At 51.8% G+C, this 12807-nt stretch overlaps 3 non-coding genes and 2 pseudogenes across 3 annotated transcripts; 2 read left to right on the top strand and 3 right to left on the bottom strand.

Moving 5' to 3' along the window:
• Positions 1 to 1169: 1169 nt before the first annotated feature.
• Positions 1170 to 1361, bottom strand: LOC142791469 (U2 spliceosomal RNA). The gene has a single exon (XR_012890242.1). It is a non-coding gene; the product is annotated as a U2 spliceosomal RNA (small nuclear RNA).
• A 2333-nt stretch (positions 1362 to 3694) lies between these two features.
• Positions 3695 to 3869, bottom strand: LOC142791484 (U2 spliceosomal RNA; annotated as a pseudogene).
• Positions 3870 to 6943: 3074 nt separating this feature from the next.
• On the bottom strand, positions 6944 to 7137 carry LOC142791487 (U2 spliceosomal RNA). The gene has a single exon (XR_012890247.1). It is a non-coding gene; the product is annotated as a U2 spliceosomal RNA (small nuclear RNA).
• Positions 7138 to 7632: 495 nt separating this feature from the next.
• LOC142791499 (U2 spliceosomal RNA) lies at positions 7633 to 7810 on the top strand (annotated as a pseudogene).
• A 2330-nt stretch (positions 7811 to 10140) lies between these two features.
• On the top strand, positions 10141 to 10332 carry LOC142791459 (U2 spliceosomal RNA). Its single transcript, XR_012890240.1, has one exon. It is a non-coding gene; the product is annotated as a U2 spliceosomal RNA (small nuclear RNA).
• Positions 10333 to 12807: the final 2475 nt, after the last annotated feature.

Below are 12807 nucleotides of genomic sequence, written 5' to 3'. Positions count from 1 at the left end.
CGGCTTAGTGAAGCTGTGAGGAGTGACGAGTGGGTACGGAGGCAAAGCGCGCCCGGGGCGTGATCTCACGCGTCCTGGGGTCCACGTCGCTTCAGGTACGTGCGTGGTGCGTCCGTACGTCTAGTGCGCAATTTTCTTGGAACTTCCAGCAACTGGCAATTCCATTGAGGTGAGCGTGCGAGGATGTTCGTTGTAATTAACGAGAGCCAACGGTGGATGAGCTGGTATGAGATGGTGTTCAGAAATGAAGTGTTTGATCAACAAGGCGATGCCCGCCGTGGTGGTCTGATGGCCGTAAGGTACTCGGCTGCTGCCCCGCAGGTGGTGGGATCGAATCCCGGCCGCGGCGGCTGCATTTCCCTGTGCTCAGATTAGGGTGCACGTGAAAGAACCCCAGGTGGTCGAAATTTTCCCATAATCATATGGTGGTTTTGGGACGTCAAACCCCAAAGGTCAGTGGACATAGGAAAAGCACATCGGGGCTTTGCCGCTCCACCGTACAGCAGGTGTGTGCGGAGTGGGTCCTGTGGCGTTCTTTGCGATTTTAATTTGTGATGGGGAATAGTGTAGATGCGTAGACGTGGCGAGAGCACGCGTCTTCAGGTTCAGACGCCGCGTGAAGATGTGAAATAAAAATGCCTTCGCTTGCCACTGCAACTGTAAACAGAAACACCAACCAAACCCCATTTTCTAGAGGCTTTTTTTATTTTTCGTTGCGAAACGGGTGAATTCGAAAAGCGGAAATAGCTTGGCACATACATACACACTTCTACACACATACATACATACACATCGCACATGCATACACATCGTATACACACTTCTAGCTTTCCTCCGAAACAGTAATGATAATTTCCTCAATAGTTTTATTAATATGAGTAGGAATGTTGAAAAAAATAAGAAACTTGAGTATGTACGTGTGAACATAACAAAATAAAAGAGACCCTCCATATATGAAATACACACGGAAACATTTATTTTCCCAGAGCAATCGTAAGTGTAAACACAGCTAGCGCACTCCCTGCACGCGAATACCGCGTCAGCCGGGGCGCGGTATTCGGGGCACCGTCTCGGACACTCGACGCACCCACGCCGTTTACCCCGGTATCATGGGTAAATCCGAACACTCCTTCTATCATTGAATTTATTGTCGAACTCACCCCGCAGGGGGTGAGTGGGCCGATCCCGGAGGTAGTGCAATACCGGGCCAACCCGTGGCGGAGGTGAAGCAAGCTTCAAGCACTCCGCCGCATCACAAAAATAAGTTTAATATCTTGGATCCAAATAGGATCCGTATCAGATATTAAGCTGATAAGAACAGATACTACACTTTGATCTTAGCCAAAAGGCCGAGAAGCGATGCAATTCATTAGCACGTAATTAAAATCCATTCTTTCACACCTCGTACTTAGTTCTGGCCAAAAGCCGGGCAAACAGTAGCAAAGCAATTCCGACGTCCACCCATGCACAACCAGCATTGTGCACCGACAGCGGCAGCGCTGGCTTCACGGCATTGCTTTTATCCCCAGTCCGCTTGAAGTTTCTAGTTTCGCTTACAAACATGTTAAAACTGAAACCTTCTTTTTCCCAGAGGTCGAAGCCACGCGTGCTTGCTTGCATGCGTACTCTCTATGCGCCCATGACGTCACACCAAATGCTTGCCGGCGAACATTATCAGGCATGTCGCGAGGGATGCTACAGCACTTGTTTTAAAAACTGATGCATAGTGTACATGTCCAACTCGAGCACCAAAATCTAAAAGGAAAAAAAAAAAAAAATGACTGTGCAAAATGTGAATACGTCACCTATCCAACATGGCTTCTACGCCGGCTGCCCAAGCAACGCCTCTGCAACGACGCCCACAATCATCGGCAAAAAGGTGGTGCCTTTGGCTGCTTCAGCACGCACAACATATGCCTTGCAAGTTCCGACGTGGCGGAACACCGCACCGAGGTCGACGAAGGTCCTGCCGTGAAAGGCAGACCCGGGAATGCGTGCGAAACGTCTACCGCGTGGGTTGTGAAGCCGGTGAATGAAGGATCATGTGGCAGAGGGTGACGGAACGTGAGTGTGCGACTTGCCGCTGCGATGTCGTTCAAGCGTTCAACGGGCCGGCAGGTTCTGTCTGTCGTGGTCGAAAACGTCCGAGTTTTGCTGATTCCGAGGGGTAGGAGTGCTATGGTGGCGTGTACGAGGCGCTGGTGCGGCGCTCCGTCGATCGTGCCGGACGGACATGAGGCGGCCGAAGGCGGTCGTCAAGTGGTCGCGGAAATCAGTGGAGAAGTACTCGCCTGCGCTTTTCGTCGAAGACTCGCGACAGACGGTCTTCGGGAGACACGGGTGGTTGCACAAATGCGACCGTGCGTCAACGTGCAGCCATATTCGTGGATTATTTCGCCCCATTACGATAGCTTCGTCACTGCGCTCGCTGGTGTTGCTTGTTTTTGTTGACCTTCACTTGTGGCTCACACCCACTGTGGGGGATTGGCTGGTTTGTTGTTCTGCTTCTTCGACTTCTACATACTCGGCTTAGTGAAGCTGTGAGGAGTGACGAGTGGGTACGGAGGCAAAGCGCGCCCGGGGCGTGATCTCACGCGTCCTGGGGTCCACGTCGCTTCAGGTACGTGCGTGGTGCGTCCGTACGTCTAGTGCGCAATTTTCTTGGAACTTCCAGCAACTGGCAATTCCATTGAGGTGAGCGTGCGAGGATGTTCGTTGTAATTAACGAGAGCCAACGGTGGATGAGCTGGTATGAGATGGTGTTCAGAAATGAAGTGTTTGATCAACAAGGCGATGCCCGCCGTGGTGGTCTGATGGCCGTAAGGTACTCGGCTGCTGCCCCGCAGGTGGTGGGATCGAATCCCGGCCGCGGCGGCTGCATTTCCCTGTGCTCAGATTAGGGTGCACGTGAAAGAACCCCAGGTGGTCGAAATTTTCCCATAATCATATGGTGGTTTTGGGACGTCAAACCCCAAAGGTCAGTGGACATAGGAAAAGCACATCGGGGCTTTGCCGCTCCACCGTACAGCAGGTGTGTGCGGAGTGGGTCCTGTGGCGTTCTTTGCGATTTTAATTTGTGATGGGGAATAGTGTAGATGCGTAGACGTGGCGAGAGCACGCGTCTTCAGGTTCAGACGCCGCGTGAAGATGTGAAATAAAAATGCCTTCGCTTGCCACTGCAACTGTAAACAGAAACACCAACCAAACCCCATTTTCTAGAGGCTTTTTTTATTTTTCGTTGCGAAACGGGTGAATTCGAAAAGCGGAAATAGCTTGGCACATACATACACACTTCTACACACATACATACATACACATCGCACATGCATACACATCGTATACACACTTCTAGCTTTCCTCCGAAACAGTAATGATAATTTCCTCAATAGTTTTATTAATATGAGTAGGAATGTTGAAAAAAATAAGAAACTTGAGTATGTACGTGTGAACATAACAAAATAAAAGAGACCCTCCATATATGAAATACACACGGAAACATTTATTTTCCCAGAGCAATCGTAAGTGTAAACACAGCTAGCGCACTCCCTGCACGCGAATACCGCGTCAGCCGGGGCGCGGTATTCGGGGCACCGTCTCGGACACTCGACGCACCCACGCCGTTTACCCCGGTATCATGGGTAAATCCGAACACTCCTTCTATCATTGAATTTATTGTCGAACTCACCCCGCAGGGGGTGAGTGGGCCGATCCCGGAGGTAGTGCAATACCGGGCCAACCCGTGGCGGAGGTGAAGCAAGCTTCAAGCACTCCGCCGCATCACAAAAATAAGTTTAATATCTTGGATCCAAATAGGATCCGTATCAGATATTAAGCTGATAAGAACAGAGTGAGGTTGTCAAAAGAGGTAGCACACAAGAGAGGAAGTAGAAGTCTCGGCCTTGCTGGCCCGATCAAAGGCCGCCCGGACCTCCGGGACCACCGGGCCTGACCAAGGGTGCGGCGCCCTACCGGCTGCCCCAGCGTCCACCCTTTCTCACCAAAGGGCTTGGCCAGTCGCCATGGCTTAGAGCCATGGTGGAGCTGCATTGGAGCAGGCCGGCAGAGCAGGGGCTGGGCTGCACGTCCACCCAGGGCCGGGGAACCCTGGGCTTAGTCGGGAAGGCCGCCTTGGGCGACCACCCGCCAGCTAAGCAAGCGACCCCAGAGCTTATAGCTCAATACAGCGGTGATAGCGGGGTGAGCCTTTTGCCCACCGCGGAGCGTCACTCCCCTGCTGCCGCACCCCGAAGAGAGGCCGCAAGTGGATCCCGCAGGCATAACACCTTCGCGGGTCCAAAGACCCCAGACAGTCCTGCTGGAGAGGCCAGGCGGTCAGGGGTGGGTTCAGACCCACGCCCTAACCTCAGGACAGGGGAAGAACGTATAAGTTGCGGTGCAACTGCCCAGTCAGCTCCCGAGGGAGCCCGGTTTGGATGCACCGCAAGCGTAAGAAGGAAGCGGGAAAAGAGAAGCGAGAGGAGAAAGAAAAAAAAGAGTGAAAAGGGTTGTCCCCCCTCAAGGGGGGGCATCCAACCCCGGCCCAAAGGCCAAAAATGTAGTCCCGAGAGGTAGGACTACACTTTGATCTTAGCCAAAAGGCCGAGAAGCGATGCAATTCATTAGCACGTAATTAAAATCCATTCTTTCACACCTCGTACTTAGTTCTGGCCAAAAGCCGGGCAAACAGTAGCAAAGCAATTCCGACGTCCACCCATGCACAACCAGCATTGTGCACCGACAGCGGCAGCGCTGGCTTCACGGCATTGCTTTTATCCCCAGTCCGCTTGAAGTTTCTAGTTTCGCTTACAAACATGTTAAAACTGAAACCTTCTTTTTCCCAGAGGTCGAAGCCACGCGTGCTTGCTTGCATGCGTACTCTCTATGCGCCCATGACGTCACACCAAATGCTTGCCGGCGAACATTATCAGGCATGTCGCGAGGGATGCTACAGCACTTGTTTTAAAAACTGATGCATAGTGTACATGTCCAACTCGAGCACCAAAATCTAAAAGGAAAAAAAAAAAAAATGACTGTGCAAAATGTGAATACGTCACCTATCCAACATGGCTTCTACGCCGGCTGCCCAAGCAACGCCTCTGCAACGACGCCCACAATCATCGGCAAAAAGGTGGTGCCTTTGGCTGCTTCAGCACGCACAACATATGCCTTGCAAGTTCCGACGTGGCGGAACACCGCACCGAGGTCGACGAAGGTCCTGCCGTGAAAGGCAGACCCGGGAATGCGTGCGAAACGTCTACCGCGTGGGTTGTGAAGCCGGTGAATGAAGGATCATGTGGCAGAGGGTGACGGAACGTGAGTGTGCGACTTGCCGCTGCGATGTCGTTCAAGCGTTCAACGGGCCGGCAGGTTCTGTCTGTCGTGGTCGAAAACGTCCGAGTTTTGCTGATTCCGAGGGGTAGGAGTGCTATGGTGGCGTGTACGAGGCGCTGGTGCGGCGCTCCGTCGATCGTGCCGGACGGACATGAGGCGGCCGAAGGCGGTCGTCAAGTGGTCGCGGAAATCAGTGGAGAAGTACTCGCCTGCGCTTTTCGTCGAAGACTCGCGACAGACGGTCTTCGGGAGACACGGGTGGTTGCACAAATGCGACCGTGCGTCAACGTGCAGCCATATTCGTGGATTATTTCGCCCCATTACGATAGCTTCGTCACTGCGCTCGCTGGTGTTGCTTGTTTTTGTTGACCTTCACTTGTGGCTCACACCCACTGTGGGGGATTGGCTGGTTTGTTGTTCTGCTTCTTCGACTTCTACATACTCGGCTTAGTGAAGCTGTGAGGAGTGACGAGTGGGTACGGAGGCAAAGCGCGCCCGGGGCGTGATCTCACGCGTCCTGGGGTCCACGTCGCTTCAGGTACGTGCGTGGTGCGTCCGTACGTCTAGTGCGCAATTTTCTTGGAACTTCCAGCAACTGGCAATTCCATTGAGGTGAGCGTGCGAGGATGTTCGTTGTAATTAACGAGAGCCAACGGTGGATGAGCTGGTATGAGATGGTGTTCAGAAATGAAGTGTTTGATCAACAAGGCGATGCCCGCCGTGGTGGTCTGATGGCCGTAAGGTACTCGGCTGCTGCCCCGCAGGTGGTGGGATCGAATCCCGGCCGCGGCGGCTGCATTTCCCTGTGCTCAGATTAGGGTGCACGTGAAAGAACCCCAGGTGGTCGAAATTTTCCCATAATCATATGGTGGTTTTGGGACGTCAAACCCCAAAGGTCAGTGGACATAGGAAAAGCACATCGGGGCTTTGCCGCTCCACCGTACAGCAGGTGTGTGCGGAGTGGGTCCTGTGGCGTTCTTTGCGATTTTAATTTGTGATGGGGAATAGTGTAGATGCGTAGACGTGGCGAGAGCACGCGTCTTCAGGTTCAGACGCCGCGTGAAGATGTGAAATAAAAATGCCTTCGCTTGCCACTGCAACTGTAAACAGAAACACCAACCAAACCCCATTTTCTAGAGGCTTTTTTTATTTTTCGTTGCGAAACGGGTGAATTCGAAAAGCGGAAATAGCTTGGCACATACATACACACTTCTACACACATACATACATACACATCGCACATGCATACACATCGTATACACACTTCTAGCTTTCCTCCGAAACAGTAATGATAATTTCCTCAATAGTTTTATTAATATGAGTAGGAATGTTGAAAAAAATAAGAAACTTGAGTATGTACGTGTGAACATAACAAAATAAAAGAGACCCTCCATATATGAAATACACACGGAAACATTTATTTTCCCAGAGCAATCGTAAGTGTAAACACAGCTAGCGCACTCCCTGCACGCGAATACCGCGTCAGCCGGGGCGCGGTATTCGGGGCACCGTCTCGGACACTCGACGCACCCACGCCGTTTACCCCGGTATCATGGGTAAATCCGAACACTCCTTCTATCATTGAATTTATTGTCGAACTCACCCCGCAGGGGGTGAGTGGGCCGATCCCGGAGGTAGTGCAATACCGGGCCAACCCGTGGCGGAGGTGAAGCAAGCTTCAAGCACTCCGCCGCATCACAAAAATAAGTTTAATATCTTGGATCCAAATAGGATCCGTATCAGATATTAAGCTGATAAGAACAGATGGAGTTTATTCATGTTTCATGGGGCCATATATGAATGAGTCCGACTTTCAGACATGATTCTCGGAAAAGAGTTCTCGCGACGAGATTACCTTTGTAGACATGGCACAACGCAGGCTAAAAGGGCGCACGTCGCGTGACAATGAAAGACATCGCATAGCAAGGCAAGAATTGTTTAGGGGCAAACACGCACACCCATGTTATCTTTGCATGCACAGTCACATGCGGACGCGAGGCAGTTAATGACTTTCACGCAAGTGTTCTTGGTAGATCTTGCGTCCCGCGCCATATACCACGCGCACGTGGGACATGGACGCAGCTAGACCACCGCTGACTAAGGCAAGACCTACCGTACCACGTCGCCACATCGCCTACCACCTGCCAAGTACCCTGGGTAAGCCGCTGCAGTCCCGAAGGTTCCTGTGATGACTAACACCCTGGCGTCCTTGTATCACCATCCGTGTCCGGTTTCCAACTGGCTCTCCCGGTGCAATGTCCAGGAACAATACGATGTCGTCCGGCTAATTCAAGACAACCTATGCATTGTCAGTAACATAATAAAATTTACACTTATCAGCTTAATATCTGATACGGATCCTATTTGGATCCAAGATATTAAACTTATTTTTGTGATGCGGCGGAGTGCTTGAAGCTTGCTTCACCTCCGCCACGGGTTGGCCCGGTATTGCACTACCTCCGGGATCGGCCCACTCACCCCCTGCGGGGTGAGTTCGACAATAAATTCAATGATAGAAGGAGTGTTCGGATTTACCCATGATACCGGGGTAAACGGCGTGGGTGCGTCGAGTGTCCGAGACGGTGCCCCGAATACCGCGCCCCGGCTGACGCGGTATTCGCGTGCAGGGAGTGCGCTAGCTGTGTTTACACTTACGATTGCTCTGGGAAAATAAATGTTTCCGTGTGTATTTCATATATGGAGGGTCTCTTTTATTTTGTTATGTTCACACGTACATACTCAAGTTTCTTATTTTTTTCAACATTCCTACTCATATTAATAAAACTATTGAGGAAATTATCATTACTGTTTCGGAGGAAAGCTAGAAGTGTGTATACGATGTGTATGCATGTGCGATGTGTATGTATGTATGTGTGTAGAAGTGTGTATGTATGTGCCAAGCTATTTCCGCTTTTCGAATTCACCCGTTTCGCAACGAAAAATAAAAAAAGCCTCTAGAAAATGGGGTTTGGTTGGTGTTTCTGTTTACAGTTGCAGTGGCAAGCGAAGGCATTTTTATTTCACATCTTCACGCGGCGTCTGAACCTGAAGACGCGTGCTCTCGCCACGTCTACGCATCTACACTATTCCCCATCACAAATTAAAATCGCAAAGAACGCCACAGGACCCACTCCGCACACACCTGCTGTACGGTGGAGCGGCAAAGCCCCGATGTGCTTTTCCTATGTCCACTGACCTTTGGGGTTTGACGTCCCAAAACCACCATATGATTATGGGAAAATTTCGACCACCTGGGGTTCTTTCACGTGCACCCTAATCTGAGCACAGGGAAATGCAGCCGCCGCGGCCGGGATTCGATCCCACCACCTGCGGGGCAGCAGCCGAGTACCTTACGGCCATCAGACCACCACGGCGGGCATCGCCTTGTTGATCAAACACTTCATTTCTGAACACCATCTCATACCAGCTCATCCACCGTTGGCTCTCGTTAATTACAACGAACATCCTCGCACGCTCACCTCAATGGAATTGCCAGTTGCTGGAAGTTCCAAGAAAATTGCGCACTAGACGTACGGACGCACCACGCACGTACCTGAAGCGACGTGGACCCCAGGACGCGTGAGATCACGCCCCGGGCGCGCTTTGCCTCCGTACCCACTCGTCACTCCTCACAGCTTCACTAAGCCGAGTATGTAGAAGTCGAAGAAGCAGAACAACAAACCAGCCAATCCCCCACAGTGGGTGTGAGCCACAAGTGAAGGTCAACAAAAACAAGCAACACCAGCGAGCGCAGTGACGAAGCTATCGTAATGGGGCGAAATAATCCACGAATATGGCTGCACGTTGACGCACGGTCGCATTTGTGCAACCACCCGTGTCTCCCGAAGACCGTCTGTCGCGAGTCTTCGACGAAAAGCGCAGGCGAGTACTTCTCCACTGATTTCCGCGACCACTTGACGACCGCCTTCGGCCGCCTCATGTCCGTCCGGCACGATCGACGGAGCGCCGCACCAGCGCCTCGTACACGCCACCATAGCACTCCTACCCCTCGGAATCAGCAAAACTCGGACGTTTTCGACCACGACAGACAGAACCTGCCGGCCCGTTGAACGCTTGAACGACATCGCAGCGGCAAGTCGCACACTCACGTTCCGTCACCCTCTGCCACATGATCCTTCATTCACCGGCTTCACAACCCACGCGGTAGACGTTTCGCACGCATTCCCGGGTCTGCCTTTCACGGCAGGACCTTCGTCGACCTCGGTGCGGTGTTCCGCCACGTCGGAACTTGCAAGGCATATGTTGTGCGTGCTGAAGCAGCCAAAGGCACCACCTTTTTGCCGATGATTGTGGGCGTCGTTGCAGAGGCGTTGCTTGGGCAGCCGGCGTAGAAGCCATGTTGGATAGGTGACGTATTCACATTTTGCACAGTCATTTTTTTTTTTTCCTTTTAGATTTTGGTGCTCGAGTTGGACATGTACACTATGCATCAGTTTTTAAAACAAGTGCTGTAGCATCCCTCGCGACATGCCTGATAATGTTCGCCGGCAAGCATTTGGTGTGACGTCATGGGCGCATAGAGAGTACGCATGCAAGCAAGCACGCGTGGCTTCGACCTCTGGGAAAAAGAAGGTTTCAGTTTTAACATGTTTGTAAGCGAAACTAGAAACTTCAAGCGGACTGGGGATAAAAGCAATGCCGTGAAGCCAGCGCTGCCGCTGTCGGTGCACAATGCTGGTTGTGCATGGGTGGACGTCGGAATTGCTTTGCTACTGTTTGCCCGGCTTTTGGCCAGAACTAAGTACGAGGTGTGAAAGAATGGATTTTAATTACGTGCTAATGAATTGCATCGCTTCTCGGCCTTTTGGCTAAGATCAAAGTGTAGTATCTGTTCTTATCAGCTTAATATCTGATACGGATCCTATTTGGATCCAAGATATTAAACTTATTTTTGTGATGCGGCGGAGTGCTTGAAGCTTGCTTCACCTCCGCCACGGGTTGGCCCGGTATTGCACTACCTCCGGGATCGGCCCACTCACCCCCTGCGGGGTGAGTTCGACAATAAATTCAATGATAGAAGGAGTGTTCGGATTTACCCATGATACCGGGGTAAACGGCGTGGGTGCGTCGAGTGTCCGAGACGGTGCCCCGAATACCGCGCCCCGGCTGACGCGGTATTCGCGTGCAGGGAGTGCGCTAGCTGTGTTTACACTTACGATTGCTCTGGGAAAATAAATGTTTCCGTGTGTATTTCATATATGGAGGGTCTCTTTTATTTTGTTATGTTCACACGTACATACTCAAGTTTCTTATTTTTTTCAACATTCCTACTCATATTAATAAAACTATTGAGGAAATTATCATTACTGTTTCGGAGGAAAGCTAGAAGTGTGTATACGATGTGTATGCATGTGCGATGTGTATGTATGTATGTGTGTAGAAGTGTGTATGTATGTGCCAAGCTATTTCCGCTTTTCGAATTCACCCGTTTCGCAACGAAAAATAAAAAAAGCCTCTAGAAAATGGGGTTTGGTTGGTGTTTCTGTTTACAGTTGCAGTGGCAAGCGAAGGCATTTTTATTTCACATCTTCACGCGGCGTCTGAACCTGAAGACGCGTGCTCTCGCCACGTCTACGCATCTACACTATTCCCCATCACAAATTAAAATCGCAAAGAACGCCACAGGACCCACTCCGCACACACCTGCTGTACGGTGGAGCGGCAAAGCCCCGATGTGCTTTTCCTATGTCCACTGACCTTTGGGGTTTGACGTCCCAAAACCACCATATGATTATGGGAAAATTTCGACCACCTGGGGTTCTTTCACGTGCACCCTAATCTGAGCACAGGGAAATGCAGCCGCCGCGGCCGGGATTCGATCCCACCACCTGCGGGGCAGCAGCCGAGTACCTTACGGCCATCAGACCACCACGGCGGGCATCGCCTTGTTGATCAAACACTTCATTTCTGAACACCATCTCATACCAGCTCATCCACCGTTGGCTCTCGTTAATTACAACGAACATCCTCGCACGCTCACCTCAATGGAATTGCCAGTTGCTGGAAGTTCCAAGAAAATTGCGCACTAGACGTACGGACGCACCACGCACGTACCTGAAGCGACGTGGACCCCAGGACGCGTGAGATCACGCCCCGGGCGCGCTTTGCCTCCGTACCCACTCGTCACTCCTCACAGCTTCACTAAGCCGAGTATGTAGAAGTCGAAGAAGCAGAACAACAAACCAGCCAATCCCCCACAGTGGGTGTGAGCCACAAGTGAAGGTCAACAAAAACAAGCAACACCAGCGAGCGCAGTGACGAAGCTATCGTAATGGGGCGAAATAATCCACGAATATGGCTGCACGTTGACGCACGGTCGCATTTGTGCAACCACCCGTGTCTCCCGAAGACCGTCTGTCGCGAGTCTTCGACGAAAAGCGCAGGCGAGTACTTCTCCACTGATTTCCGCGACCACTTGACGACCGCCTTCGGCCGCCTCATGTCCGTCCGGCACGATCGACGGAGCGCCGCACCAGCGCCTCGTACACGCCACCATAGCACTCCTACCCCTCGGAATCAGCAAAACTCGGACGTTTTCGACCACGACAGACAGAACCTGCCGGCCCGTTGAACGCTTGAACGACATCGCAGCGGCAAGTCGCACACTCACGTTCCGTCACCCTCTGCCACATGATCCTTCATTCACCGGCTTCACAACCCACGCGGTAGACGTTTCGCACGCATTCCCGGGTCTGCCTTTCACGGCAGGACCTTCGTCGACCTCGGTGCGGTGTTCCGCCACGTCGGAACTTGCAAGGCATATGTTGTGCGTGCTGAAGCAGCCAAAGGCACCACCTTTTTGCCGATGATTGTGGGCGTCGTTGCAGAGGCGTTGCTTGGGCAGCCGGCGTAGAAGCCATGTTGGATAGGTGACGTATTCACATTTTGCACAGTCATTTTTTTTTTTTTTCCTTTTAGATTTTGGTGCTCGAGTTGGACATGTACACTATGCATCAGTTTTTAAAACAAGTGCTGTAGCATCCCTCGCGACATGCCTGATAATGTTCGCCGGCAAGCATTTGGTGTGACGTCATGGGCGCATAGAGAGTACGCATGCAAGCAAGCACGCGTGGCTTCGACCTCTGGGAAAAAGAAGGTTTCAGTTTTAACATGTTTGTAAGCGAAACTAGAAACTTCAAGCGGACTGGGGATAAAAGCAATGCCGTGAAGCCAGCGCTGCCGCTGTCGGTGCACAATGCTGGTTGTGCATGGGTGGACGTCGGAATTGCTTTGCTACTGTTTGCCCGGCTTTTGGCCAGAACTAAGTACGAGGTGTGAAAGAATGGATTTTAATTACGTGCTAATGAATTGCATCGCTTCTCGGCCTTTTGGCTAAGATCAAAGTGTCGAGTTAGCTGTTTTTTTACGAGCCCTCGCGCGAGTCCCGGGGTCACGTCACGTCGGCGTCGGCCCCCGGGCCCTCTCGGAGTTCGAGCCCCAGAACCAGTGCAAGCC

This window comes from Rhipicephalus microplus, unplaced genomic scaffold (genome assembly GCF_043290135.1).
Source record: "Rhipicephalus microplus isolate Deutch F79 unplaced genomic scaffold, USDA_Rmic scaffold_168, whole genome shotgun sequence".
Taxonomy (NCBI): domain Eukaryota; kingdom Metazoa; phylum Arthropoda; class Arachnida; order Ixodida; family Ixodidae; genus Rhipicephalus; species Rhipicephalus microplus.
The sequence above is the reverse complement of the archived record's forward strand: the minus strand, read 5'-3'. Positions and strand labels throughout refer to the sequence as shown.